We start from the raw sequence: 26,361 nt of genomic DNA, 5'->3' as shown, positions 1-26,361 counted from the left end.
CCTGCTTCAATCCAGCCCCTGGCACCGCAGCCTGTGGCGCTCAGACGGAGCTCTCCTTGGCCAGTGATCACCAGGAGGGAAGAGCTAGTGTGCAGTGGAGCTGCCACGTAACCCTCCCCTGACAGGACGAGTCCTTGCAGCACCAACTCCTGGCCCGCCTAGCTGCCTCTTCAGTGCCCGATTCGGAAGTGGCTGCCTAGCGTGGACAGGTCTGGGGGCAGCTCGTTAGTGGCTCTCCACTTGAATTGGCACGTGAAGGGGATAAACATGAAGCCCAAGGTGACACCGAGAACAGCCACGTGCTGCTGGGGACTAGATTAGAAGGGGGGCTTATCTCCTGCCGGCTCATAGAGACACACACACTGCCGGGATGCTGTCTGCTTCCATTTACAAAGTCATCCTGGAGGGGGAGGGGCCGGCGCAGCTTGCCGCGAGACGGAGCGAGGTGAAAAGCAGCTGAAAGAGGCTGACCGGGGTGTCAGTAATTGGAAGTGGCGCGTGCACACACATCTCTGAGGAGAAGGTCAGTAGGTGGGACCAGGAACAAAACGTCAGACCCCAGCCAAGGCAGCAGACACGCTAGCAAAAGGTCAAGCGCCGACTTGAGTGGTTTCATTTTGGGGCAGGAACAGGAAGGAGCCAACGGAGGCGCAGGGCCAGGGCCCGCGCGTTGGTAACTGAGGGTCCCAGCGGCGCGGGCGGTGTTTAAAATATACACATTTCCCCTCAGTTTTACACTCGCTAAGTCACGTAGGATCAGGGCGCGCGGGAGGAATGCCGCCTCTGGGGCAGCCTTTCAGAAAGCCGCACCGCCATCACTTTGAAAAGAAATCACGCTTGTCGGACACAATTACGCCGCGCTTCAATCCCGCGCGCAGCTCTGGCTCCGGCGGCCGCACGTTTATAGGAGATCAATGGGAAGAGTTTTCAAGGTGGCACCGCGCCCCTGGGGGCTTCGCTTCTCGAGGGCCAGCCAGGCAATCTGCAATCTCAACCGCTTCCCCAAGGACCTGCCTGCCCCTGCACTACTGCTCCTCCTCCTCTCCTCCGCCCCTGGGGAGGTGGGTTTTCCCGCTGCATTGGGACCCTGGCGCCGCCACACAGCAATGAAGGCTCAGGATGGGGAGCCTGTAAACACAGAGGCATTTTGCCAAGCAGCAGGGAAGGGTCAGAGCACTGGGGATCCCAACTGCCACCCTGCACTGGCCGCTCAGGGTCAGGCGGTAGCCATCAGGAAACACAAAACACGTCTGTTCAGACAGCCCTAGGAAAGTGCTAACTGCTCCAGCCAGGCTTCCAGTCCCGAATGAGACGACCCTGAGTGAGACGCTAACCCAGTTACACACACACACACACACACAACCCCTTTCCGTGCTGTGTGCGGTAATCCCCATTCCCAGCTGTGCTGCACGCATTTCAGCCTGCACTGCATGGCTTTTCTGCATGGGACTCGCAGAACTTAGCGCTGAGTTTCATTTCAGTAGCACAAATACCCTTAGCCCCTCTGCTCCCGTCTCCTCAGCAATCACCCCCCATCAAATGTGGCTCGAAGAGCGACGGGGGCTCAGCAGAGCTCGGCCAGGCTCCTGGACTGCCGGTTGAGCAGGACTCTGCTAATCCATTGGGTGTCTACAGAGAGGCCTAGAATGGCCTGGCTTTGCTACGCCTACACTCCCTGCACTTGGCCCACTGTGTGTCCAAGAGCTGCTCACTCCACACATCTCGCGCGCTCCTGAAGCATCACACCAGGGACACACCGCTCACCTGCCCAGACCAAGGTGGCAGCTGCCAGAGGGCAACTAGCCCAACTCTTTCCCAGCTACGCTGCAAACCAAGGCAGAGCTGCACTGGCTCGTGTAATTACAGGCCCCAAGTGCCTGAACGGTGAAAGAATCTAAGGAAGGAATCCAGGGTAGATCACACTGCTGAAATTACTATAATCAAAGGCTTTCACAAAGACTTCAAATGCAACCAATTATCCTGAAAGGCAAGGGAAGAAAGAAAACAAATTAACATGTTTGCATAGAGCCTTTGCGGAACACACACACACTGCACAACCTACACACGTCTGACCCTGTTAACGCAGACCATAAATTCACCCCCGCGCTCCAGCTTGCACCGTCAGAAAGGCAAGTGCCCCAGCCGGCCAGCACCCCTGCACAGAACCACGACACAGCGGTGGCAACGCGGACGGCACGCTTAGGTTACGCTTTCCGGGCGTAGCACTTGCTGCTCGTCTCTTGCCCTACATGCTTCCGTCTGTAAGTGGCTGGCACCGTCTTCATCAGAACTAGCCTATGCTGGGGAGCGCCCTGCTCCAGCCTACACAGACCCCGCGGTTGACATCAGACCCTTGCCTCCACGTCGCCTCTTTGCTCTAGACTCTCTAAGTCTTTACGGTTCCACAGGAGAGTTCGCCACAGCCCTGGGTTGGCACTCACCCTTTGCCCTCTTACCATGCCGCTGGGTACAATAGAGCTCTCGGCGAATGGAAAGCCCATTTTTCACCCCGCTCTGTATGTTTAGGGGCAGCACGACTTCCCCATGTCCCTTTTCCCGTCCCCGCTCCCCCTTTGCCCTGGGAGCAATGAACACACACAAAAGGCCTATCTTGCATTGGCTCACTCCTCTTGGACTTGCCAGGATGGCCTGAGGAAACCTCATTCTCTCTGGGAGATGGCTCTTTTCACAGCACGAGGGGAGGCGGCGGCAGGGCCCCAGCATGTAATCAAAGACGTGCATTGAGGAAAGCGATACATTTACCAGTCGACAGATGGGGAAGCTATTCAAGGCGGTGATCTCCTAAAGCTGCAGCAGCTCCCGTCCCCACCATCCTCGCCTAATTAGGTTACGCTTCGTCTGTGCTGCAAGTCTGCAAAAAAAATAAAAATCAACTCTTTCTTTTAATATTTAAAAAAGTCCATCACCCTAAGTCTATTTTGTAGCACAAAGCTCAGGAGATTTAAACCCTTCTCACCCGGGGAGACGGAAATGAATGGTATTCTTTAATGAGCTCGTTCAGCAGAAAAGATAGATTTCTAAGATTACAGTAGGAATTCTTATAATTGATGTGGACTTTTGTACCAGGGATTATACCACCATCCGGTCAAATTCCAGCTTTCCCCACCCTGCGCTCTCTCCTCTTTGAGATTTCCTTCGAGAGGAAACACACATGCACCAAACAGCCCGAGTTCTGAGCAGAGACAAAAAGCTCCCTGCAAAAGGAAAATTAACAGGCTTTTCTTATTTAGCTGTAGATAATCCAACACAACAGCTGAATGGGAAAATAAGGTATCTATCAAGATTTATATATTTGTTTTACAAAGACCTACTTTCTCTTGCTATTTGGCGAGGCCAGATGAGCCGCTGAATGCAAAGTAATTAAAACGAACATTGAACAATACAAGAGCCCTCTGAAGAATGTGGAGTTTCCCTTTTATGTTTATAGCAATTGTATGAAAATGTACAACACAGAATGGCAACAGCTGACAAATGAGATGAAACAGACATGATTTCAAGTTGGCTTATTCCTGAATCTGATTGGCATTAATTGTGAGCGTTTGCAAAGCAGAACACAAAGTCTGACATTAGCTTCAAGCGAACATTTCCTTCTAATAGTCTTAATGATTACAATGCGAGCTGATGATCATTGTGGTGCGTTAATAGTGCGGCTGTGCTGCCTTCTTCCTTTGCTCGGGACTCAGCTCCACTAACCCACAGCCCCACCCACCGGGGAGCAGCCCCTTGTGACCCAACAGGCAGAGCTCCAAGGATGGAGACCGGGTTCTGCAGGACGATCTGGCTGAAGCCCGCAGCAGGGTTCCCCCATTTGCGGCCGGATGGGGAACACGGGATTTTTACTTCCTGCAATGATGGAGGTGCAGAGAAGGGAAGGGAAGGGAAGGAGGTGTGGGTGTCGATTCAGGCCAGCATCTCCCCCACCCTCTGCCCCTTTGTGACTGGAGAGCTGCAACTGCACATTCCATCCTGAATGCCTCGGCCACCATGCTCAGGATAGGCAGGGAGAGAGCTTGAGGGCCTTCCCTGGCGGACTCTGCATGAGCCGACAGGCGAGCTTAGCATCAGCCCAGACACCATGCAGATGGGCACAGCACAAGACCTAGACAAGGAGGGCGGGAAGCGAGGCAACGCTGCTCAGCGGCCTGGTCCTCCTCCCTGACGGTGTTTTCCTGCCAGCGGGTTACCCATTGCTGGCAGCTCCAGCAGGGGCTCGACGTGAAGCCTGGCGCTGGCATTTCAGCCACCGCATCACAGTGCTCTGGGCGCAGGGATTGGTATGACGGCAGCTGATCTACGCTAGCGCCCCCGCTGGGTAGCGACACCGGTGGAAGCTTTTTGCCAAGAGGCCATAGTTCAGAACAGCCCCCGGAGCACGTGCTCCTCCGTACAACAGATCAGCAGCGCCCCCCAGCGTGCTCTGGAGCCCTTACCGAGCTCTCTGGGCTGGGAGCAGGGTGGGCCCCAACCCTCGGGAGTGCTGCTCTAGGATGGTGTGCCATTGCCCGGACCCCGCTGGACGAGAGAGACACGGGAGCGAGGCGGTCGTTCCCATTCCCGCAGATGGCCCTTCCCGCTCCCCCCCCCAAGCTACAGCCCCCAATGAACAACTGAACTGCGCACGGGTGGGTTCCGCGCTATGGCTAGCGGCAGGGGCGTGAGGGGGGTTCGTGCTTGCCTGGGCAGCGCTGCCAGGCAAGGCGTGCATGAGGGGTGCCGCGCCGCTCACACAGCTGCATGCACGAAAGCAAACGGCCGGCAGTCGGCTTAGCAGCTTCCTTCTCCCCCGAGCGCAAGGGGTGAAGGACGCAGCGAAGGGAGCCCTCTGCACCGGCTGAGGGGAACCCACTACACGGGCCTCCGCCCTCCCCCATTCCTTTCGTTGGCAGCAGCAGCCCTGCCAGCACGCTCAGCCCTGGGGGTGCAGGGACGGTGCCCGGGGCGGGGGAATGGCCACTCAGTGACAGGGTGACAATTAGAGCCAATTGTCTGGGGCTGGGGGTGAACAGCTCGTTTCTCTTGCAACAGACATGCAGGAACATTGCAAGGGATCAGCCCCCTTCGCTTTAACACAGCTTCAGGGCTCCCAGCGTCTCTACCCCGGGCACCCCTGGAGCTGCATTTCCAAGTCCCTTTCAAGAGCCCCAGCAGCACAACACTGGCCCCAAACTGGGCCCGGCCTGACAGGAATAGAAACGGGCCACCCTGGATTTCAAGGGGAGCTGGGCCTGTGTGGATTTAGACCTCTCTCTGCACTGAGCTGGAAACCCACACAAGGCCGTGCTGGCACACTGCGGGGAGATGGCCAGAGGGGCCCCTCCAATTTTGTTAAGCAAGAGGAGTGAAAAGCAGCAAGAAAATACCCCACACAAACACAGGCTACGACTGTAAGGCCAGAAGGGACCATCGTGATCATCTGGTCTGAGCTCCGGCACATCGCAGCTCGCTGAACCTCACCTGCCCACTCCTGTAACAGAGCCTGGACCTCTGGCTGAGTTACTGACATCCTCAAATCATGGTTTAAAGACTTCATGTTCCAGAGAATCCACCATTTACACGAGTTCAAATCTGCAAGCGACCCGTGCCCCATGCTGCAGAGGAAGGCGATCCCCCCACACCCCCTGAGGGTCTCTGCCAATTGGAGACAGGGGAAAATTCCTTCCAGACCCACATATGGCAATCAGTTAGACCCTGCACATGTGGGCAAGACCCACCAGCCACCTGGGCAAGAATTCTCTGGAGTAACTCAGAGCCCTGCCCATCTAGTGTCCCATCACCAGCCCATGGAGTGGTGTCAGTTATTAAAAGCACGGATGAATTAACCCAAACCCAAGCTTTCAGCACCAAGGTTTTACTAGGCAGTTTGTATTGTGGGTAACCTGTGAAAGCCCCAGTTTTTAGGACAGTCCCAAATATGGCGGGTGGAGCCTGCATTTGGGGGCAAAGTCTAAGCAGAGACAGCAGCATGGGGGCCTGAGGACCCAGAAACCAGGCGTCAGAAGAAAAACGAAAGTAGAGAAGGGTTCGAGCTCTCTCCGTGCATGGAAAAAAACCCTCAGCAGTCCTGACCACTTCAGGTTTACACAGGAGGAAAATCAATTGCCATCGATCAGCAATATCAAGTGGGAACACAGAGCTATCAGATGGCAGACATCTGGTTATCTAGCCGATGCTGTGCAGGGGACAAGACTGTAGGTCACAGAGTAGCAGCGTCTCACCGAAGCTACAGAACACCCGTATGCCTTTCCCTTAAAAGGAAAAAGCAGTTTAGATTAGTGACAGCCACACGCCAACCAACCAAAACAAACAGCCTGTGCTGGTTCCAATGACCCCCAGGCTCACGCTCGCCCGTGACGGATGCCATGTCTGCGACAGGCCTGGAACTCAGCCACCCGTTCGACCTGCACAGATACCGAGCACCACACTGCTGAATGGGGGCCCCGGCTTCCCAAAGAGCACAGCAACAGCCCCCAGCGCAGCACCAGCTCCTCACGACGCCCCGCGTGCCCCCAGTATTGTGGGATTTCACGGTCACCACGACGGCGTACAGAATCTCGGCCGGCTCCCAGGGAGTTTCCCCTGGGCGAGGCATGCCAGCTTGGGCTCTGCTGTCTCGGAAGCTGCCACCAAGGAGACGGGGTTCGGATGCTGCGTGAGCAAACCCAGGCTCAGTCGCAACAGACAAGAAGTGTGGTCCCTCTGGTGCCACGAGCGGAAGCCGTGCCCCTGGAAGTGCTCCTTATGGCAAGCTCAAGGAAGGTAACTTGGGCCCCGAATGCTACTGGAAAGCTCGGCCCATGCCACACGCAGCCCCAGTGCTCACACCCAGCCAGGCGATGCAGGCTGGGAACGGTCACGTTTCAGTTTCAAGCAGAGCTTGAAAGGCACCACAGGGCAAGGGCTATTTTCAATCACGAGGGCCACTGGTGTCCTGATACCCAGCGACGAGAGGGCACCAAAATCCGTTTGCATGCTCCCCTTAGCCAAAGGGCGTCTCCTGCAGCTGCAGGTCAGGAGCTACCTCCTGGGTGAGTGACCAATAGAGCACTGCTCCGTACCCTAGAGAACAAGGGCAGGGGAGCCCCCAGTGCCAATCCAGACAGGAGCTGGGCCTCATGCTTGGCTATGGAAGCGGCTTCTCTGAGACAGACTCTGCTAGCCCAAGACAGCCAGAGAGGGAAGGTTCAGGGAGAAAAGCAGCAGGTCTTACGGTTAAGTCACTGGGGCTGTTGGGGGAACCCAGCCTTGTGCCCCTCGGGAAGGCATTTTGCTCCTGGTGCTGGCATACCGCAGAATGTAGAGCCATGTCCTGCCATCCCCGGGACAGAGCGCTGGCACTGGGGGTCTCCCTTCACGGGCGATGGAGCTGCCTCTCCAGGAAGCAAGGAAAAGGAGAGCGGTGCAGACACAGAACTCCCTCTGAGCCCAGCTCTGCACGGGGTTCGGGTTTCCCTGGAGCAGCAACATGCTGCTGCTCTCACAGAAGCCTGGAGCTTCCCTTCCGCCAACACAACCAACCCCACTTGAACTCCTCCGCCTGGGGAGGGGACAGACAAAAGACGTGTTAACACCTCTAGCCTGAAACAGGTGCTCCGGAATCCTGCCCTCCATGCCATGCAGTCAGAGAGGAGGCCTCAAAAGCCGCTCCCCAAGTGGGGAAGGGGGCTTGCTTAGCAGTCAAAAACCCCTCACATGCCCCTAGAGCAACTCAAGGCAATATATTCAGCAGAGAGCCGAACCGGGGAACCCTCCGGCCGAGGACATGGGGCAATTTGCCAGTTAATGGGACATAAATCCTTATCCTAGCAGATCAGAAATATTCACTGCACACACACATCCCTCGTTTTATTGGCCGCCATCTCATAAAACTTATTGCCCACACGACTAACTAGAATCGGTTTTTAATGTAACATTAATAGCACTGCAACAAGAACACACACACACACACACACACACACACACACACCAGGAGATGAAGCCTCAACGAGCTGCCTTCCACCAAATCGTTTCACTGTCAATCAGCCCAAATCATGCACGGAGCTGCACTGAATGCCAGACATAGCAATGGAGCCAGAGCCCACTCCGTACCCCTGAGCATCTGCAGCCCAGAGCTGAGATTTGCTTTGCAAAGGCAGAAAGAAGTAAAGATCTCACTGGCTCCTGGTTTGAAGCCTCCACCTGGGTTCCTTTCCAAGTGGATTAGTTGGGGTGGAAAAAGATCAGGGGTGATTTTTTTTTTTTTTTTTTTGCATATGGTAGCACAGATGTGAGCACAATCCATAAAAACGGTTTGCAATTAAACTCCCACTTTGCATGACTTGATTTGTCAGTTATCTGAAATTAGATGGTACTAGTCAGGCGCTGACAAGGGAAGATGAAAAAGCAAAGGCAGATTCCGTCCACATCCAGAGGGAGACCGAGTCCCGGTTACCCATACAGCCCGAGGGAGAGGAGATCCCACCCAAAAGCCTGAGGCGTGGGTTTGAAAAAGGAATAACCATTCTGAGAGGGGAAAACTCAATCTGTAACAACAGGCCATGGTTGCCAGCTACAGCACCCAGCCGACACGTGGAAACTGCCACCGGGCCTTTAGTTCCATGGACCTTTAGTTCTGGCCTGCTCCCCTGGAGCTAAAGGGGGATCTGCATTAGCTACAGTCCTACTAGATCACACAATTCCCTATAAACATCCATCCTTGCCCAGTCTAACACTGCTGCCTAGCGAAGGACAGTGACCCCCCCCCCACTCTGCCCCCAATTGAAGCCAGCTGTTCACGAGGTTATTTAAGGTACTGAGTAGCAGGGAGCACAGTGAGGTATCAAGAGTCTGGCCAGAATGTAAAACAATCAAATATAGGGAGGCAGTGTTTCCTAGTGGATAAAGCACTGGACTTGGTCCTGAAGACCTAGGTTCTATTCCCAGCTTGGCCACTGGCCTTATGCAAGTCACCTCCCTTCTCTGTGCCTCAATTTCCTCATCTGTAAAACAGGGATAATGACGCTTCCCTCCTTTGTAAAGTGCTTTGAGCTCTGCTGATGAAAAGCCCTGCAGAAGAGCTAGGTGGCATCGCTATTCTATTGTGAGACTCCAATGCAGCAGCTGGACCGGTGAGGTCCATAAGTCTTCAAGCTCCCTTCAGATCACGCATCGCACAACCGCTCCAGAAAGCCAAGCGTACGCCAAGGGGAGGGCTTAAAACGTGGGACTCTGCAGCCCAGAGGAAGACTAATGAGAGATTCCTGCTGTGCAAGGTACAGGGACGGAACAGAGCCAGCCAAGGTGGGAAGGACTGAATAGGCATGAGCCATGGAGTCAGACGTATGCAAGTCCATGCAGGGATGGCAAGACAGCAGAGGTGCCCCTCCCCCCAGTGAGATCTCCCTACCTGTGCATTGAGGACCCTGTGCAGTTTAACGAGCATGGCAGGGCAGCGGTGGCAACGGGAAGCAGGGAAGGCGCAGCTAAGGGAACAAGCAGAGCCAGTGTCAAGGCCTGGCTGAATCCAGCAGAGCTCTGAGGCGGTGACAGGCAGAGCTACTGAGAAGGGACTTGGGGCAAAAGCCGGTGGTCAGGACCAGGGCTGGCTGGCTGCCTGTCACCGTTAGAGCACCGAGCACAGAGCACCTACCTTTCCTCCCCTCCTACCTCTTCATATGCAGCAGCCTCACCGTGAGCATCTACTCAGCATCAGCTGTACTGGAACAACTCCCAGCCAGGATCTGCCCCGTCCCTGCTGGGAAAGCCACACGGCCGTTTCCAAAGCCCTGCATTGCTTGAGCACCGCTCAAATCCTTGACAGTCACTAGCTCTGCACAGGGCAAGGCATTCACTACGTGTCAGCTCAGCGGCAAGTTGCGTGTGACCAGCTACTCTGTGGTGGCACCAAAGTCCAGCAGGGACAGCGCTGCTCTGGTTATGGAAGCCAATAGGAAAACGCAATAGAACGGAGAGGATCATGCACATGAATCATCAGGCGCATCAGCGATGGCTGTGCGACCTACAGAGCCATTTCCTCCAGCCTAGCCTCCAGTCCAGCTTTAACCGACTCAACTGCTGGACAGAGATTCACTCCTCAGCTGGTTGGAGTAACACATTTTTATGAGTGAGGCAACACACGACGTGATTTGGTAACGTACCTGTGGGGAGCTCACTGGGACACGCTATACACATCTCCAGGACCAGGCCAGTCACAGTTTTCCCTACATTTCCCACTACCATCTTGTGTACCATCTCCCTTCCAGCCACAGCCTCAAATGCTGTCCTTCCCCGGTGGCCATCAAGGCTCACTTAACATCCCCATTTTTCCCTGAGTTGTTTACCAGCTTACTAAGCCCAGTTGTCGCAGTGCAGTTGGCCCGTCCCACCAATCCTGAGCTCTGGGGATAGTAGGGAACCTCTGATCAAGTTCCAGTATCTCAAACATCCCAGGGCACCTTTCCCACAAATGCTGGACCATCATCACTTAGCCAGGACCAGCTCCAGGGTTTTGGCGGCCCGGGGCACCTTTCCCACAAATGCTGGACCATCATCACTTAGCCAGGACCAGCTCCAGGGTTTTGGCGGCCCCAAGCGGCGGGGGAAAAAAAAAGCCGCAATTGCGATCAGCGGCAGCTCCACCACTCCGCTTTCTTCTTCAGCGGGAATTCAGTGGCAGGTGCTTCCCTCCGAGAGGGACCCGCCGCCGAATTGCCACCGAACAGCCCAACGTGCCGCCCCTTCCCCTCGGCCGCCCCAAGCACCTGCTTGCTGGGCTGGTGCCTGGAGCCGGCCCTGCACTTAGCCTTAGCAAGCTCCCACCTGAAGAACACTTGTTTGACCTTAGTTGCCATGGTGGCTGTACAATGCCGAGTTGGGATGGCTTCTCTCCACCTAGTAAACACATCTATAGTTACCAAGAGATACTGGCTCCCTCTCGCGGTTGAAGGTAATTCTCCAGTGTAGTTCACCTGTATTTTTTCCCAAGGGCCCGTCAGAGTTTGCAACCTTAACACCGAGCAGTGGGACTCCCAACACTTCCCGCAGGAGCCAAGACTCAAGATCAAAGAAGAAAGCAACAATTCTAGGGCACTAATATCCCAGCTAGCCCCTAGCGCTGCACTGTCTGAGGTTACGAGTTATTCCCTGCAGGTGTTCAGCTGACAGCCAAACACACTGGGCCTTTGGAGAACAACCCTTGGGCAGACAATTCTAATAGGAAACAAGGGCGCTTCCTATGGCAGAGTGCCTCCAGCTATAAAGGGCCTTATGCAGCCAGCCAACAAGCAGGTCAGAGTCATTTAATACAGCTCACGTGTCCCGTGGGGAAAAGCCAGCGCGGAGAGCAGCCCCGAGCGACACCTCTTACGGGAACTGGAAGGCCTGCGTTAGCAGCAGCCACCCGCCTCTCCATCCCCAGGCTGCCAACGGCTGTATTTTAACCATTAGGCTTTTTATTGTTTTTGTTAACAAATGTATCATTTGGCTTTGGAAATTCCTAGATCACTAATAATTGTTCCCTGGGGAAAAGAAATAAAGACTTGATACCCCCTTGTTTTGTAAAGTCTGTAAAGAAAAGTCGTAAAAACGGCTTGTTATCTCACCTATTCAAGCTCCGACTGTATGTTATTGCTAATTGGGTATAACATCCTTGTCTTGTTCTGCTCTCTGAAGCTAAATCAAGAAAGCGCTACTGCTGCGAACTAATTATATCTCTGGACTGCAGACTCCAGCTTGTCTTTCCCTTTATTGAGTTAAAAAATGGTCACCAACCTTAATCTCTCATATCCCCAAGCATTAGGGCTGTTGAAAAACTACTGCTTCCATCTGTGTTCCTGGCAGACACTGAGAAAGACGGAGCACATGGCTGGGAGGGGCACAGGTCTAGGGCCGGCAGGTCTCCAGGGGCAGACTGGCCCAGGTGACCAGCAATGGGAGCAGGAGCCTTTTGCCAGTTTGCATTCAACCGCAGCATCCTTCATGGCCACATGGCAGCTGCCGGGAAGGAGGGGCATGGCAGCTTAGCTGAAAACTCCTGTCCACCGGGAACTCTGACCCAAGCCTCCTTTGCAACGCCCAGGCTCAGTTAGGGTACGTCTACACCCCTGTGACGTGGGCAGTGTGGAGGAGAGCTCTCCCGGCGATAAAAACCCCACCCTGAATGAGGGGTGGTCGCTTTATCGCTGGGAGTGCGGCTCCCGGCGAGAAAGCGCTGTCGATACAGGCGCTAAAACTTGTGTTGCTCGGGGGAGGGAGGGGTGTTTCCACACCCCTGAAAAACAAAAGTTTTAGCGCTGAAATTGGCCGTGTAGACACAGTTTTGGTGAGCACCGACACCTTCAGGGGTAGCAGGAGGGAAGTCTACAGCTCAGAGCGAAGGAACTGGGGTACGGGAAAGCCTGCATCGTCATGGCACATGGAACCCACTCTGTAAGTAACAAGAGGGCTTCTGCCTGCACATGTACAACCAAGGCACAGGGAAGGACACCAGAAGAACCCTTGCCATGCTGCAGGGCAGGACTGAACTGGGGTGACCGATGTTACCAAGTGCTGCCCAGCGGCTGGGAGTCAAGAACAGAGCAGGCAGTGCACACCCGGCCCCAGCCATGATGCCAGATCGCCGGCTCTCTCCTTACCTAGCGTTTAGTCCAGTCTTGGCACCGTTCTCTTCCCAGCCCAGAGCAGGGCCTCTTTGCTGTAGGGCATCCACAGGGAAGAGGCTGCGCTAAGGGTTACATTGCTACTGGTTGAGCCCCTGCTCTCTGAACGCCACACAGGGCAAAAGGCCTTTCAACAGGAGGTCTGGATCCGGAGAGCCACCCCTCCCATGATGATCCAGCCAATGCTGGGAGTGCCAGGCTGCGGGGGTCAGAGGCAACTGACCTTAGCTGTGCTGTTATCCAGAAAAACCTGACTGAACCTTTCACTCTTTTCCAGAGTGCCCAGGAAGGTGGGAGCCCCCCCGCCCCGCACAGCTGTTTGCTTTGACAGAGCTACAACCACAAAGCTGCTGACACAAAAGCCATGGGAACCTCCTCTCCACTGGGCTCCCCTTGGCACACAGCAGCCCAAGAGCTGTGCTGAGATCCGTAAGGACTGTGTTTGTACACCACCATACAAGGGGCACTCGAAAGGACCTAAGATCAATATGGAAAGTCCCATATTCACCCCATACCAGAGTTTTAGCCCCTTTTCAAAGCTACGGCGAAGAATAGCGCCTCAGCAGGGGCAGACAGAAACCATCCCGGCCCCAGAGCAGAGTTCTGCTGGGGATCTGTCACTTTTTCAACAAGCATTTTCCTTTATTAACTTCAGCAGTTGCTTTTATACCCAGCTCATTAGACAGCATTAACATATAGACATGTCTTTCCAGGGCTGGGACCAGACGCTATTTCTGGATTGCTGTAGATCTACATACAGGGAGGAGGTTAGGGTGTTTTTCCAGTATACGTTATTCATTCTATCCCCAGTGATTTATTCTCACAGAAACTCATTGCTGACTGTCTAGATATTATGCGTCTATTCTGGTCTGTTTAATTCCCAATGACATTAATGGGAATTACACAAGAAGAGATAAGCCCTCCAAGATTGTAAAACTACAACATAGATATTAATGGAGTATTTCTATTGCACGCACACTCCAATTCAGTACTTCTGAAGCCAGAACGGGGCTGCAGAACCCTGGAGGCAGTGAACCATCAAGACAAGACAGAAAAGGTAGCCAATGAAGAATATACATAAACCGACTCAAATGCCATATTAAACAGGAGTCAGCAGAACTTATATGATTCCTTGACCTGGTCTTAAAAAAAAACAAAAAAACACCCACCACACACACTTCTCCAATTTCCTCCCCCACTCCTATTGTTCTAAGTAACCCCAAGATCACAAAGACGGCAGGAAATAAGGCCCCTCTATCTGAGTCTACTTTGGGCACCTGGCAGTACCTTGTGTCTGGCCCTCTAGGATCAGTTTCCCTTCCTTGGGGGTTTTCTAAGAAACATTTTTTAAAAAGCTAGGAAAATACAATGGTGAAAACATGAATGTTCTCCGGGCGACTCACAGGAAGGTCCCGAACCTCAAGTTGTTGGCAACTCATTTTTGGAACTGACGCCGCAGTACTTGGACAATGGCCCTACAAGCAAGCCGGATTTCTGACGTGCCATTACTTAACTTTATTTCACGCACCTTGGACACAGGACTAGGCAGCTCTGTTTCAGTTCACTGTGTTTATGTTTTCTGATTCTCAGGCGCTAATACATGCTGCACTTCTGAACCGCAGAGAAACGCATTGGATCTAAAACTTAGCCAGCGTTTACTTAAAAGGGAAAACGGTCCTATTCTAGATCAGGCGTTGTAAACCTCTTGAGGAAAAAAAATTAAGCTTTGATGCTCCAAACTAGCCAAGGGCATCCCTTTAAAAACTGATACTCCCCTGACTACTAATAATTAACCTGAATCACTTAAAGCCTCTTTTAATTTGTCAGTTTTAACTGCCAGCTCTACCCAGTAAATCAAACCAAGCGCGTATATACAGGCTGTGTGTATGGAGACAGCGAGGGGGTATCAGAGCAAGAGACGAGGTCAGTAAATATCACCCAATACAGTGGCCCTGCTTCCGGCTGTATCCACAACAGGACAGGCGCACACATGGACCAATCCGCATCATGCTAACAGTCTTGTAATTCAGTAGCACTGACGGGAATATTTAGATCATGCAATTAGTAACAGAGTAGTCTAAAACTGACGGCCGAACACCCAAGCAGGAGCTCACCCTATCGACGCAGTGAGCTACAGTGGCTAGCAGCATTACCAACATTAAAAACCACCCGGCAGTATTTGCATCTTTCCTCCCCACCGCTCCCTTGTTGTGGAGCTGGAGCTGAATTAGGAAGCAATATGAATATTTATCTCTGACAGCTAAATCTCTTCACTGCAGAGTATTAAGGCTTTATTAGTGTTTGGTTACCACTGATGATAAGCCAGCTTTAGTTCTAGCCTGAAGCATGACAAAAATGACCTACAACAGGCAGCTGGTAAAAGCGTAGAAGATTCCTTGATTCCAGGAGTGGGGGAACCCACCGAAACACACACACACTCCATCCATCTGGGGGCCAAAAGCTCAATTTAGACCATCAATAAGCGGTTAAAATCCCCCTTTTTGCTGCTGCTCTTCGCTGAGCCCTGGTGCCTTCGCAGCTGCTGCTTGAGAGAGATTTTGTTCCAAGGGGTGTGGGGGGTGCAGTTTGCCATTTTGGGTTACAAATGCCGATCTACTCTCTCTTTAGCAAAAGGAATCCCGGGGGCTATAAAAATTCCCAGCAGGCTCTTGTCAGTTTCAGGTCATTAACTTTCTTTCATTGGGAGTTTGTTTACAGTGAGCCATAAATAGATGTGTTTGTGCTGCTCACTAGCAAAAAAAAAAAAAAAAAACAGCCCAAAACCCCACACCACCCAGACTCTGAACAAGGCTTTTGAGATACTACATGAGAAGGGGGCTGGGATGGGAAGAAATCCACATTAATAATTTCCTGCTCATCTTGCACAGCAATTTAGAACAATCTGGGGAGCACGACCAGGGAGAGAGAGCTGGTGGACGCTCCCCCAGTTTGGCCTACAGGGACTCTGCCGGCTCCTTCCTCCCCTCAACTCAATCTACCTTTGCATAGCTCCGACGGCCCCAAATTAAACAGGTGCATCACATTTTCCACTGATTTTTGTTTTCACCTCTCTACATGTCAAGATAGAGTTGGCAGAAGCAGGCTAGGCATTGGGTCACGGGTCTCTGTGCCAGCCACATTCTTCAAATGCCAAATTCAGGAAAGTTCACTACTCCCTCCTCCCCCACCCCGCTGGCAAGGCCAGTGATATTACAACAGTCTTTGTATGCCATCCTTCATGAACCCACGTCACCCCTGCAGGGCCACAGGGGCAGCTCATAAATTACAGGGGAGCGGGGGATTGTTCTCAGAAACGTGGTCAAGTCAGGGCTAAAGCTCCCATGGTTATTGAGCTGTTGGGTTAGGCTTAGTTGATGCAGTTCATGGAATTGTGGCATCGCCCCCACATGTATGCACAGCTCAAAGGGCACCAGACACGTGACTACCAGCAGGAATGCGTGGGGCTCCTAAGAATGCAACCAGGGCCTCGCTGCAAACAGCACTGGCAGGAGAGCCTTTGCCAAGGGCAGCACATGGCTGCTTTCTCAGAATCTCTGGGTTTCAGAATGACTGCATTTCTACCCAAGCCCTCAGTAGGAAAGCCTGGCCAGGCAGACATACAGCCTTTCTGGATGGCAGGACTGCCATGCACAGACGTGGGCTGTAAAGATCTCCAATGTTCTGAGTAGGGGATGTGTCCAGACTTTCCCCAAATGAAGACTGCATTAGCAACTGGCCCAGAACACCAAGTAACCTGACTGCACTCACCTAGTCTGTAATACGAAGGATTGGAGTTCAACACCAAGTGGCCAGTTCCCTGGGCATCCTGGGATCTATAGTCTCTAAAGGCCATGCGTCCATATTAAAGGAGAAGGTGGCCAAGGCTGAATTGCAGAACACTAATGCATATTTCACGGCATGCAAACCTCAGGTCGCTATCCAGGCCCCATGTATTCTGCAGTGATGGAAGCAGATTACCCCCCCACACACACACACCCCCCAAAAAATCACCCCCCAAAAAAGATGGTTCCGGCCTTTGGGGTAGTAAGGAAAGCCCCGACTGTAAACAGATGCAGCTCTCTCTGCCCCAACGTACAGACCGTCTGTTTGAGAGCTGCAAACAGCTCCAATGATCTCACCGGAGATGGATCTGAAACCTAAAAATGAGAAAGTAAATGTCAACATTCTTAACTATTTCACAGACGGCTTGTTTTTTTTAGAGGGACATTTACAAAGTGTTTTCATCCCACAATCCCAAGGCACCTCACTGGGTACCAGAATCCCCTAGGGTCCCCGACTCAGCTTCCAAAGTCTCCAGCTTCCCTCTGGGAACCCCTAAAATACAACTATGCATGATCACCACAAACACTTGCAGCCACGGGAGAGTGAGAGCCAAGGGGGAAGAGTAAGATACACGGAACGTATTATCTAAACCAACAGCCTGTGGATTTAAAAATTTTATTAAGAAGATGTTAAAAAAAAATAGTGAACAGAGTTGGAGCATAGAAGTTTCTGGTTATTAGGGAATAACATACAGATTATCGAGGGTGCAAAGTTTGGTTTAAGATCAGGTGGCTGAGGAATACATAGTCTGCAATACCCCCGATTGGGGGTAAAAGGTTGATGGGTCAAAGTACAGACATTGAGATATGAGGGTATGAAGGTCATAGAGTGGTTGTGTTCGGGTGTGGAGTATAACGAGTGGATATGATGATGAGGATGGATTGACCCTCATTTGGTGAGATTTAATGTTCAGGGAGTTTATGGTTCCAGTTCATATGATCCAACGGAGAAGGTCAGTTGGTCCCTTTCTCGTAGTGGGAGAACGATGTCACTCTGGCTCACGCCTCCTGGTACTGTCGGTGGCCAGTGATGTGCTCGATGTAGATGTCCCTGGACCATCAGATGGCGTCTGAGACCATGAGGCACCGCATGAGACGTGCGTAGCGTCGACCGATCCTGCAGGTCCCCAGCACATGCTCGTTGCGGGGGTCCCAGGTGCCCAGGGCTCCGACAATCAGGGCATCCATCTGCACCTCATAGCCCTTCGCTCTCAGGGTGTCAGCCGGGGGGCATCCTTTTCCAGCTTATGAGCTTGGGCTTCGCAAAATGCCGGAGTCCTGTTCTCAAAGGAGACCGTGACGTCGACGAGGATGATCTTTTTCTGGGTCTCTTTGGTGACGACCACGTCAGGTCGTAGCTGGCTGTCGGTACCGGGGATGGTGCAGTTCACGGAGATCTCCCCCAGTCGTGGCGCGATGGCTTTCACCAGCCGGTTCTGGATGGTGTTGTGGTGCAGCTGCCAGGCTCTAGAGTAGGGTTTGCAGCTGCACAGGACGTGAGGCAGGGTCTCGGAGTAGCCGCACTTCCTGCAACGCTTGTCTCGGTTCCCGTGGCGGACGGCTCCGTTGAGCGGGACGCAGTTGAGCCGGGCACGGTGGATGAACCGCCCCGAAATGGGTGAAGCCGCCCCTGGCGAGGAAGTGGTTGCTGGCGTCCCACTTGCTGGTCAACTCAAAGGCTTTACCCTGGTCTGGTTTACGCTTCAGGGTTTCCACATACAGCGAGCGGATGGCGGCCTTTAGAGTCCTCTCCAGCAAGCCCCTGGCCGTCGGGGTGACGATGGTGTTGTCGGCGGACCTGATCTGCGGCACCCGGACTCCTAGCTCCTGACGCTCCTCGCACCACTCCCAGCGGCAGCCGATGCGCTTCCCCAGGCAACGCGTGGCATTGTGAGTGCGGGACCACAGTGAAGCGATGTCGCGCCCGTCCCGTCTGATGCTACTCAGGGCAACGGCTCATCCACTAGTCCGAGTTCCAAGGAAGTATCTGGCTAACCCAGTGGTTGCTGGAACCAGGCTGTGTGTGCGACTAATTAGCCATGTGAGTTTGCCTCATGTCCATGTGTTTGCTGCATTCCATGGTGTAGCTCCGGCAGGCCAAACCCAAGTTCTACCCTCACGTGGCAGAGCTTCAGTCAGTTCTCTCTGCACCCGGAGCAGCTCAGCAGGCTAGCAATCTACACCTGCTCTCCCACCACTGCAGCTCTACCTGTGGCAGCAATGGGGGAGGGAGGCGAGTTTAGAAAAGGAGCGTAGCATCCACACAGCTCAGGATGAGTGGCAATCTCAAAATAGCGCTGCTACAAGCCTGCTGCCTCGGGATATTAACAGAAGCTCACGGAGGAGTGGAGTGGTCCTAACACACAGCTTCAATTTGTGAACCATGCAAAGTGACTATCATCAGATAGGGGATTCAAGGCCAAGCCAGGCCCATCAGCCGTTACTGGGACATACAGGACAACCTGAGTGGGACACCGTATCAGCCACGCTTTCACTACAGGCAGAGCTGCACTATCAATGAGGTCACAATGTGCCCAGAGGGCCACGACTTTTGGGCTCATTCTGTTTCTCTGCAGGATGGGGCCTTGCCAGCCCTAAATTCCCAGGGAGCCGTTTCCACTTTACATGGAAAATATATATTTTTTTAAACAATATACCCACGCAACCTGTAGTCAGAGCAACGCAAATAGCCCCTTCTCCCCATGTAAATTAAAACACCCATTAGGCAGATTTCAAAAGATGTCAGGAGGCTTATAATTATCCACGACATCCTTCTGAGATAAAAGCGATTACCGGGGATGCAAATCACTTAGCAACCAATCAGTGCCCCCAGAGTGCAAAGCACTGACCAGCCATCCATTTTCGCCTCGTCCTTTTCTTCCCTGCACCAAGCAAATACAAACACAGATAAAAAGAGGCACAATAGCTCTTGACACGCAAATAGGTTAACATAATAAAGCCAGCTTTAGCCGGCTCACTCGAGGGAGAAAAGCAATTCTGAGGCAAGCAGGAGGTAATAAAACAGGGCTTTTGTGTTCCTGGCTTCTATTCTCACCCTGTGCCAGCTTTGCTGCATTAGCTGATAGGAATCACCGTTTGATTGAATTACCTTTCATGAATATTAGGTTTTTGAGGAATGTGCAGGCAGAAGAGAAAGGAGAAATGTCTTATTTTTGCATGCATGCGCGCTGCAGATGAACCTGAGATTTCCACAATCACTTGCAGTAGGACGGGCTCCCTCTTTGGGAGCATGGTCTCTGCTCAGAAAGACTTGTTTCTGCAGATGCAAATCCAAATACCCTGTCGGGTGGCACAAGCAAAAAGGCCAACCTGATCCCAGCCCAGCTGCAAATCAACCCTGTAGATACACATGTATTGCAAGCACGAGAGAGGTGTATTTTACTAGTGCACAAGCATTCTACTCAGCGTAAAGCTCCGACGAGCCTGGTACTCTAAACAACTTTCGCCCGCCTCACAATGCTTTTAGAAACCCAATTCTAACTAAGATCAGGGAGGGGAAAACCCACTGCCTTTAACAGAAGCGACGGCCAAACAAACCCCAATATCTGACATTACTGGGGAAACAAGGAAATGGAATATGCAGGGACTTGCATTTTCCCTCAGACTGGGCTTTATAAAAATAGAATCCCCCCTGTCCCCCACCCATCGCCAACCTACAGCTAGCGCTCAGCCACGGACACCCACACGGTGCGGTGTAAGAGCTGGGTATTATTCATTATTTTGGAGATTGGCCGCTGAGTTTAGTTAGAGGCCAGCATTTTACTTACAGCTGTGTGAGATGTAGCGGCCTCTGTGTCCGAGGCTCTCCAGCATTTCAGCCGCGCGCTCAGTGATCTGTGACTCAGTCAGTGCACCTTGCTCTACACACCCTCTCAAACCACTCCTCCAGACACCTGTTCAAGCAGGTGGGGGAAGAGAATGAGTTGGGGGAACATGTGCTGGTCCCTACTGGACATTTATCCAGACTGTCCGATCACCGAAGTTTGCTGGGCCTCTGACCAGGACTCACTAGCAGAGGGTGTGCGAGCGTCAGGTGTGCGAGGGTGAGGCGGCCTGGCACCTCTGACAAAGGAGTTCAGGCCACAGCTTGCTGCATCAAGACAAGCCATAAAAGTCCAACCGTTACTGCAACAGAAAGGCCCAGAGCATCAGGCCTGTGAAGAAGGCACCCTACATTGGCCCTGCTTGAAACAGAAGAGTACAGGGTAGCTTCAGAGAAGGTCACTGCGCACCCATCAGCCATAGGTTCAGGGCAATCTCAGATCAGGCACCATTCCTGCCTGCAGGCTGTTTGGTGGCTTGAGAGAGAAGCATTTGGGGTCTCAGTGCCCAGGGGACATCATTTCTCCAGCAGAGAAGGCAAGGAAGGAGCAGTAAACTCCCCTCGTGCTGGCCTCTGGGACACCCCCTCCAGATCAGGCTGGAAGTTGACTGGCTATGCAGGGGGAATCTGGCACTGCTGTTGACCACGCCACACCTGCGCTGTAGATCACTGGGGAAAGGCAGACGCCAGCACCTCTCACGAGGGCAATACCAAAAAAGAAGAGTCATGGTAATTAGAAGTTCTTAATTCACGAGGCAGAGACATAGGTGCTGGAACTGGGGGCTGCCGCAGCCCCTGGCTTGAAGTGGTTTCCATCATATCCAGCGTTTGCAGTCGGGTTCAATGGCTCTCAGCACCCCCACAACACAAACTGTTCCAGCACCCCTGGGCACACGACTGTTTGATGCAAAGACCTGCTGTTGGGGCCCACCCTCAAACACCTGGGCTAGCTCACTCCTACCCCCAGTCTCAGAACGGATGGCAGATTGCGAGATTGACCCACTCACAGAAAGTCATGGAGAGAGAGCACCCGAATCGGAGATTCCCTCCGAAAGCTCTAAAGAAGCCCAGCATGTCTGAAGAACACCACAGAAAGCCGAGTACACAGCGCAGCTACAACCTGGGCTCCACAGCTTCCTAATAGGGACCTTTTGTTCTCCGCAGGTAGATCAGTGAGAAAGATCAGCCATTAAAAACACTCACTCCACAAATTCAGCTATTCGTTTCTATTCAGAATAACAGACCAATCACATCATTCCATGGGTTTCTTTACTCTGGCCTTGGGATAAATATTCAGAGACTGAGCTGTTTAAATGTTTAATGATCGGTCTTATTTCTACTGAACATATCTTGCAGCTTGAACGCAGAAAAGAACTTGCACTGGTATTTACTGAACTGTTAAACTGGCAAGGAAGCTGTATGCAAGGACAGGAAGGAATGCCAAGTTCCTAAAGACCAAGATTGGCTTCCTCCCCTTTTAGCCAGTAGGGACGCCGAAAGACAAAAAACAGATTTAATGGCTTTTCTAATCTTTTCCTGCTAATTGGATCAAAGCACTCTTACCTAATTCAGACACACACACCCCCCAAGCACCTCCAAATCTCCCCCCCAAAAAGTCAAATGATTTCCTAGACTAGATTCAAACATTCCCTAGCACTTCAATTCTATTTTATAGGTTTGCAGCTTCTTAAATTGAGAAGGTAAGTGAGGGAACCCATACACTGGAAAGCTGTTTATCAAACTCAAATGCCCCAGCCAATCTTTCCCCTTAACGAGTACATCTGACAAGCCCTCTTGTGCATAAATGGGTTACACTTCTGCTGCGTTTCCTGTTTTCCTCCAGTAATTGGCCACGTCTGTTAGGAACATTACAAGTTCCTCTTCCCCCCCTCGCAGTCACACCTGTTATATGAAAGCTATTGGCAGGTTACATTTGCTTCTAGCAAGCAATGTACTTTTAAGAAGTTCACTTAACATCAGCTGTATATTATGACTTGACACTGCACGGCGAGAAAGACACACCCCTCTATTAAACCGGTCACTTGCAATTTTGTTGTGTGTATCACTTATGCATGCCATTTACTAAGGAATGCACTACAGGGCTACCTGAAGCAGTGTATGCTCAAAGTGGGAACCTGAGAGGTGCCTAAGACATGTGACTTGCAAATACATTTTTTAACATAAGCCTTTCACTGGGTTTCATTCAAAATGTGACAAGATTCATTTGGTCAGAATCAGAGCGAGCACACACACATCTTTATTAATAAATGAAAACACAAGCCCTATAGTCAAAAAGTCTACACAAGAGCTGAGGAAAGCCATAAACACTAGATTGTTCCTCTAAACTCAACATCAGTCCCACTGCAGTAACTGGTGACACTTTTACCGAGCTGAAAAAGAACAGAACCGAACCTTGGAATTTTAAACATTCCCTGCCACCATCCTGGGCAACAGAACCTTATACAGTAGCTACGTGCGCTCTGCCCTTAAGAATATGCCATTGTGACAACCAAGCAACAAAGAGGTAACTTGCACATAGGTTAAGTGTCAGAGAAGCCACACAAAGGGAATGAGGCATGCACAGTGCTGTAAGAGACCAAATACTGTTGGTATCTTGAAGCATCGAAAGCCAGTAATGTCCTGAGGATCTGATCCAGTCAGATCATCTCCCCTACACGCTGCACACATTCGGCACAGTACAAACACAAGATACCATTTTAAAAATTAAACTCCTGTTCTTCCTTAAAACTACATTTACAGTGATGAACAAACCCTGGGTATTTTGCTTTGGACATCCTAAACATTCCCCAGTAAGCAAGTGCCCTCAGATATCGGACCTCTGACTTGGATTACTCAACATTAACACGTTGCAGATTGAGCATTTGAATTGCCTTTATTTGGCAGCTCTCCTCAAAGCCAGATTTAGATGCGCTTATAGGTTCTTTGTACCTGGCATTAGGAATACCTCTAACTTTCTGTTCCCTGCTCAGCCAGATAGGAAAGATGTTCTGATCATCCCTGGTCATGTGAAAGGAACTGACCTCAGCTTAAACAGCGGGAAGCCACAAAATGCCCAGCAGTATTATCCATTTAACTCTTGCAGACTGTTCTGCTTTGCCTCTGGCAGTTCAAATTTCCCTGCACTGAAGTTACAGGAGATATTCTGGGGGATTCTCTCTCTACCCAAGAGCTAGTTTGAATGCATTTCAGGAAATTCATTGTGTTTGAAGACGGGTCTGTCTACACCCAAGTGGAGAAAGCTAGAAGTTTGAGAGAACAGCTTCTAAAGAAGAACATTTCTCAGGTGTTTTTTTCGTTACTGGGGATATTCATATAAACACAAGGGCTGGCATTAAAGATTTCATGTTTCTGCCCTTCTCATGAATTCTGTTTGCAACAGCCTAAGTGTTTCCACAGCTACCAAGGGATCAGGATGTTAGGCAGAAAAACCACAGCAAGAACAGGTGGGTTATTTTTCCTGTAAGAATCCAGTCCCATGCCATCGGGGTCAGTGATTAAAACTAGAAATATATATAAACTATATATGGAAATAAACTATCCATCTCTGTCTCACGGGGGAAACTCAAGAGACGTGGTCCTTTAAGGAGAGAGTTGTTTGCATCAAACATAGATCCAGTAGTTCAGCCATCACAAAAAGGGAAAAAAAACTACTGTTCTGGTTTCATCACTGAATTGGCAGATTAAATTAAGAGGAAAGAAATATATAACCGCTGCTTGCTGAGGACGCAAGCAGTCCTGAGTACTGAACTAACCTTTCAACTGCTCCTCATTAAGCTGAGAAGCCCCTTTCAGAGCTAAAAATACCAGAAGGTCATTCTCCAGCTCCCAACAGGAGCGGCTCAGCCTGTGTCAACCACACAAAAGAATTTAGCAGGAAGAGGACATTGCTGGGTTCACATGTGCCCTCTGTGTGTGTGTGTGGAGGGGGGGGGGGGGTGTCTTCCACCCCAGATCCAAGCCAGTCCCATGCTTTGAGCCGGTGGCAGGTATTTAGAAGAATCCATCACACACACACCCCTAGATTCAACCCCTGGTTGGGTTTCAAGGCTTACATTTCAGGCCCTGCAAACAGTCAGGGCTCCCGGGCTGGGTGACACCCTGGGGCAGTTCACAGCTGTGTGGGAAGGCCCCGGGGAGAAGGGCAGCCCTGGGAGCACAGGGTGTGAAGAGGCCAGCAGTGCCTCGGCTCGGGAGCAGGGGGAGTTCTTCTCCGAGTTAGCACTCACTGACCGGGCCACCGCAGACGGGGAGAAGCCGGAGCAGCGCTGGTGCAGGTGGGGGTGTTGGGGGGCTTTGGCTGGTGGCGCCCCAGGGCTACACGCGATGGAGAGGAGTCACCCCCCCTCCCCCCGGGCACAGGTCCGGGCTCTGCACAGCCGCCCGCCAGGGGTCCTGCTTGTCCGAAGTCAGGTCTCGAGCAGCTACCGGCAGCGGAGTCGGGGACCCCTTGCCCGCGAGGGGCTGGGACCCCTTCCCCGGCCGCTCGCCCCACAGCGCTGGGGAGTCAGACCTGCTCCCCGCTGGCCCGACAGCGGCCACCCGGCTCCCCCCGACGCCGAGCCAGCCCAGCCGGGCTCCCCCGGCCCTGCGCGGCGTCCGCTCGCGGGGAGCGCGGGGCTGCCGGTGCTAGAGGAGACCGGGGCCGGGGGGCGCAGCCCGGCCGGATCCCCACCCCGGCCGCGGGCAGACACCCACCCCGGGAGAGCCGCCGCAACCCGCCGCGCAGCCCGCTACTCACCATCCGCGCTGCGCCGGGCGGCTGCCTCTCCAGGACGTTGCAGGCCGGAGCGAGCCCCGCGGCCATGAACCGGCGGCGGGGGGGTAAATCCCGGACAACAGCAACCAAATCCTGCCCGGGGCCGAGGCAAATCCTGTCCCGTGGCCCGGCCGGGCGCTGGGGGTCACGCCGGGGACGAAATGCCCATCCCGGGCTGCGCTGGAGCAGGGGAGCCGGGGACCGCTGGCTCGGAGAGTCGCTGCGGCGGGTGCACGGGCGGTATGTCTCGGGTCCCGCCCGGCGTGTCGCCTCCGGAGCAGGGGGGGTGGTTACATCCTGGGGGCGGCGGGGCCGGGCCGGCTGCGCTCGGGGGTCCCCGCGCTCGCTGCAGGACTGGGGTTTCTTTGTGTGCAGCCCGGGAGAGCCCGAGGATCCGGCGCGGCTCCCCCCCGCCCGCGCGCGACTCTGCGCAGCCTGCTCCGCCCGGTGCCTTCAGCCCCCGGTGCCAACCCGCTGAGCCGCTGCAAGCGGCGGGGAGGCGGCAGCGGCCGCTCCGGCGCCTCCGCGCCCCGCTAGCCCGTCATCGCGCGGCGGCCGAGGGTGGAGAGGATGCGCCGCCGGCTCGAGCCCCCGCCGGCCCCAGGCAGAGCCGGCGCTCCGGAGGGGTCGCGGCAGCTCCAGCCCCGCTCAGCCGCGGCCGGGCGCCGAGGAGGAAGCAGCTCCGGCTCCCTCAGCCCTGCCTGAGGGCGCCCCGGGTGCAGCGTCTCCTGCCCGGGCTCCCGGCTGCAGGGAGGGGGGGCGGGGGGATGCACCAGCTCCGGCCCCGCTCGCCGAGCCTGCTCCGGCGGCGGCTCCTTCATGCACCGGGGCGGGCCCCGCACGCACGGGCTGCAGCAGCAGCGGCGGCCCCGGCTCCCTTCGCGCCGCTCGCACGGGCGGCTCCGGGCCCGGCTGCGCCCCGTCCCCAGCCCGGCGGCCCCGCTCGCTTCTCCCCTCCTGCCCGGCGCGCGGCTCCGGCGACACTGAGCGGCTGAGCCGGGGCCCGGCACCCGCACGCGGCTGAGCCACGCCCCCTCCCCGGCCCGTTACCAGGGTGACGCCCTGTAGCGTCCTGCGGGGGCGGGGCTGCTGCCACGCGTTCTTTTCGCGGTAAAATTCAAAGGGAGCCGAGCCGCGGGCCGCCCCCCTCCAGGACTACAGGCCCCGGCATGCACCGCGCCATTAGCCCCCTCCCGGGCTCTGCCTGGGGGGCGCGGGGCAATCTGGGAGTCGTAGTCTGCAGGG

General features: G+C 53.6%; 1 protein-coding gene across 4 annotated transcripts in view; it reads right to left on the bottom strand.

Annotated features, from left to right (window-relative positions):
• FAM222A (family with sequence similarity 222 member A) overlaps nt 1–26,147 on the bottom strand; it is a 112,430-nt gene extending 86,283 nt beyond the window's left edge. Inside the window, exons 1-3 of one of the 4 annotated variants that reach the window (XM_005298536.5) lie at nt 25,099–26,145; nt 2,764–2,872; nt 1,765–1,980 (exon numbers count right to left, since the gene is read on the bottom strand). The gene's annotated coding sequence lies outside the window, so the exon portion shown is untranslated. Of the gene's footprint in view, nt 1–1,764; nt 1,981–2,763; nt 2,873–25,098 lie in introns of all 4 variants that reach the window. The other 3 variants (XM_005298535.5, XM_042852401.2, XM_005298537.5) reach the window with 3 other exon arrangements.
• Nucleotides 26,148–26,361: the final 214 nt, after the last annotated feature.

This window comes from Chrysemys picta, chromosome 15 (assembly GCF_011386835.1).
Source record: "Chrysemys picta bellii isolate R12L10 chromosome 15, ASM1138683v2, whole genome shotgun sequence".
NCBI lineage: Eukaryota > Metazoa > Chordata > Testudines > Emydidae > Chrysemys > Chrysemys picta.
The sequence above is the reverse complement of the archived record's forward strand: the minus strand, read 5'-3'. Positions and strand labels throughout refer to the sequence as shown.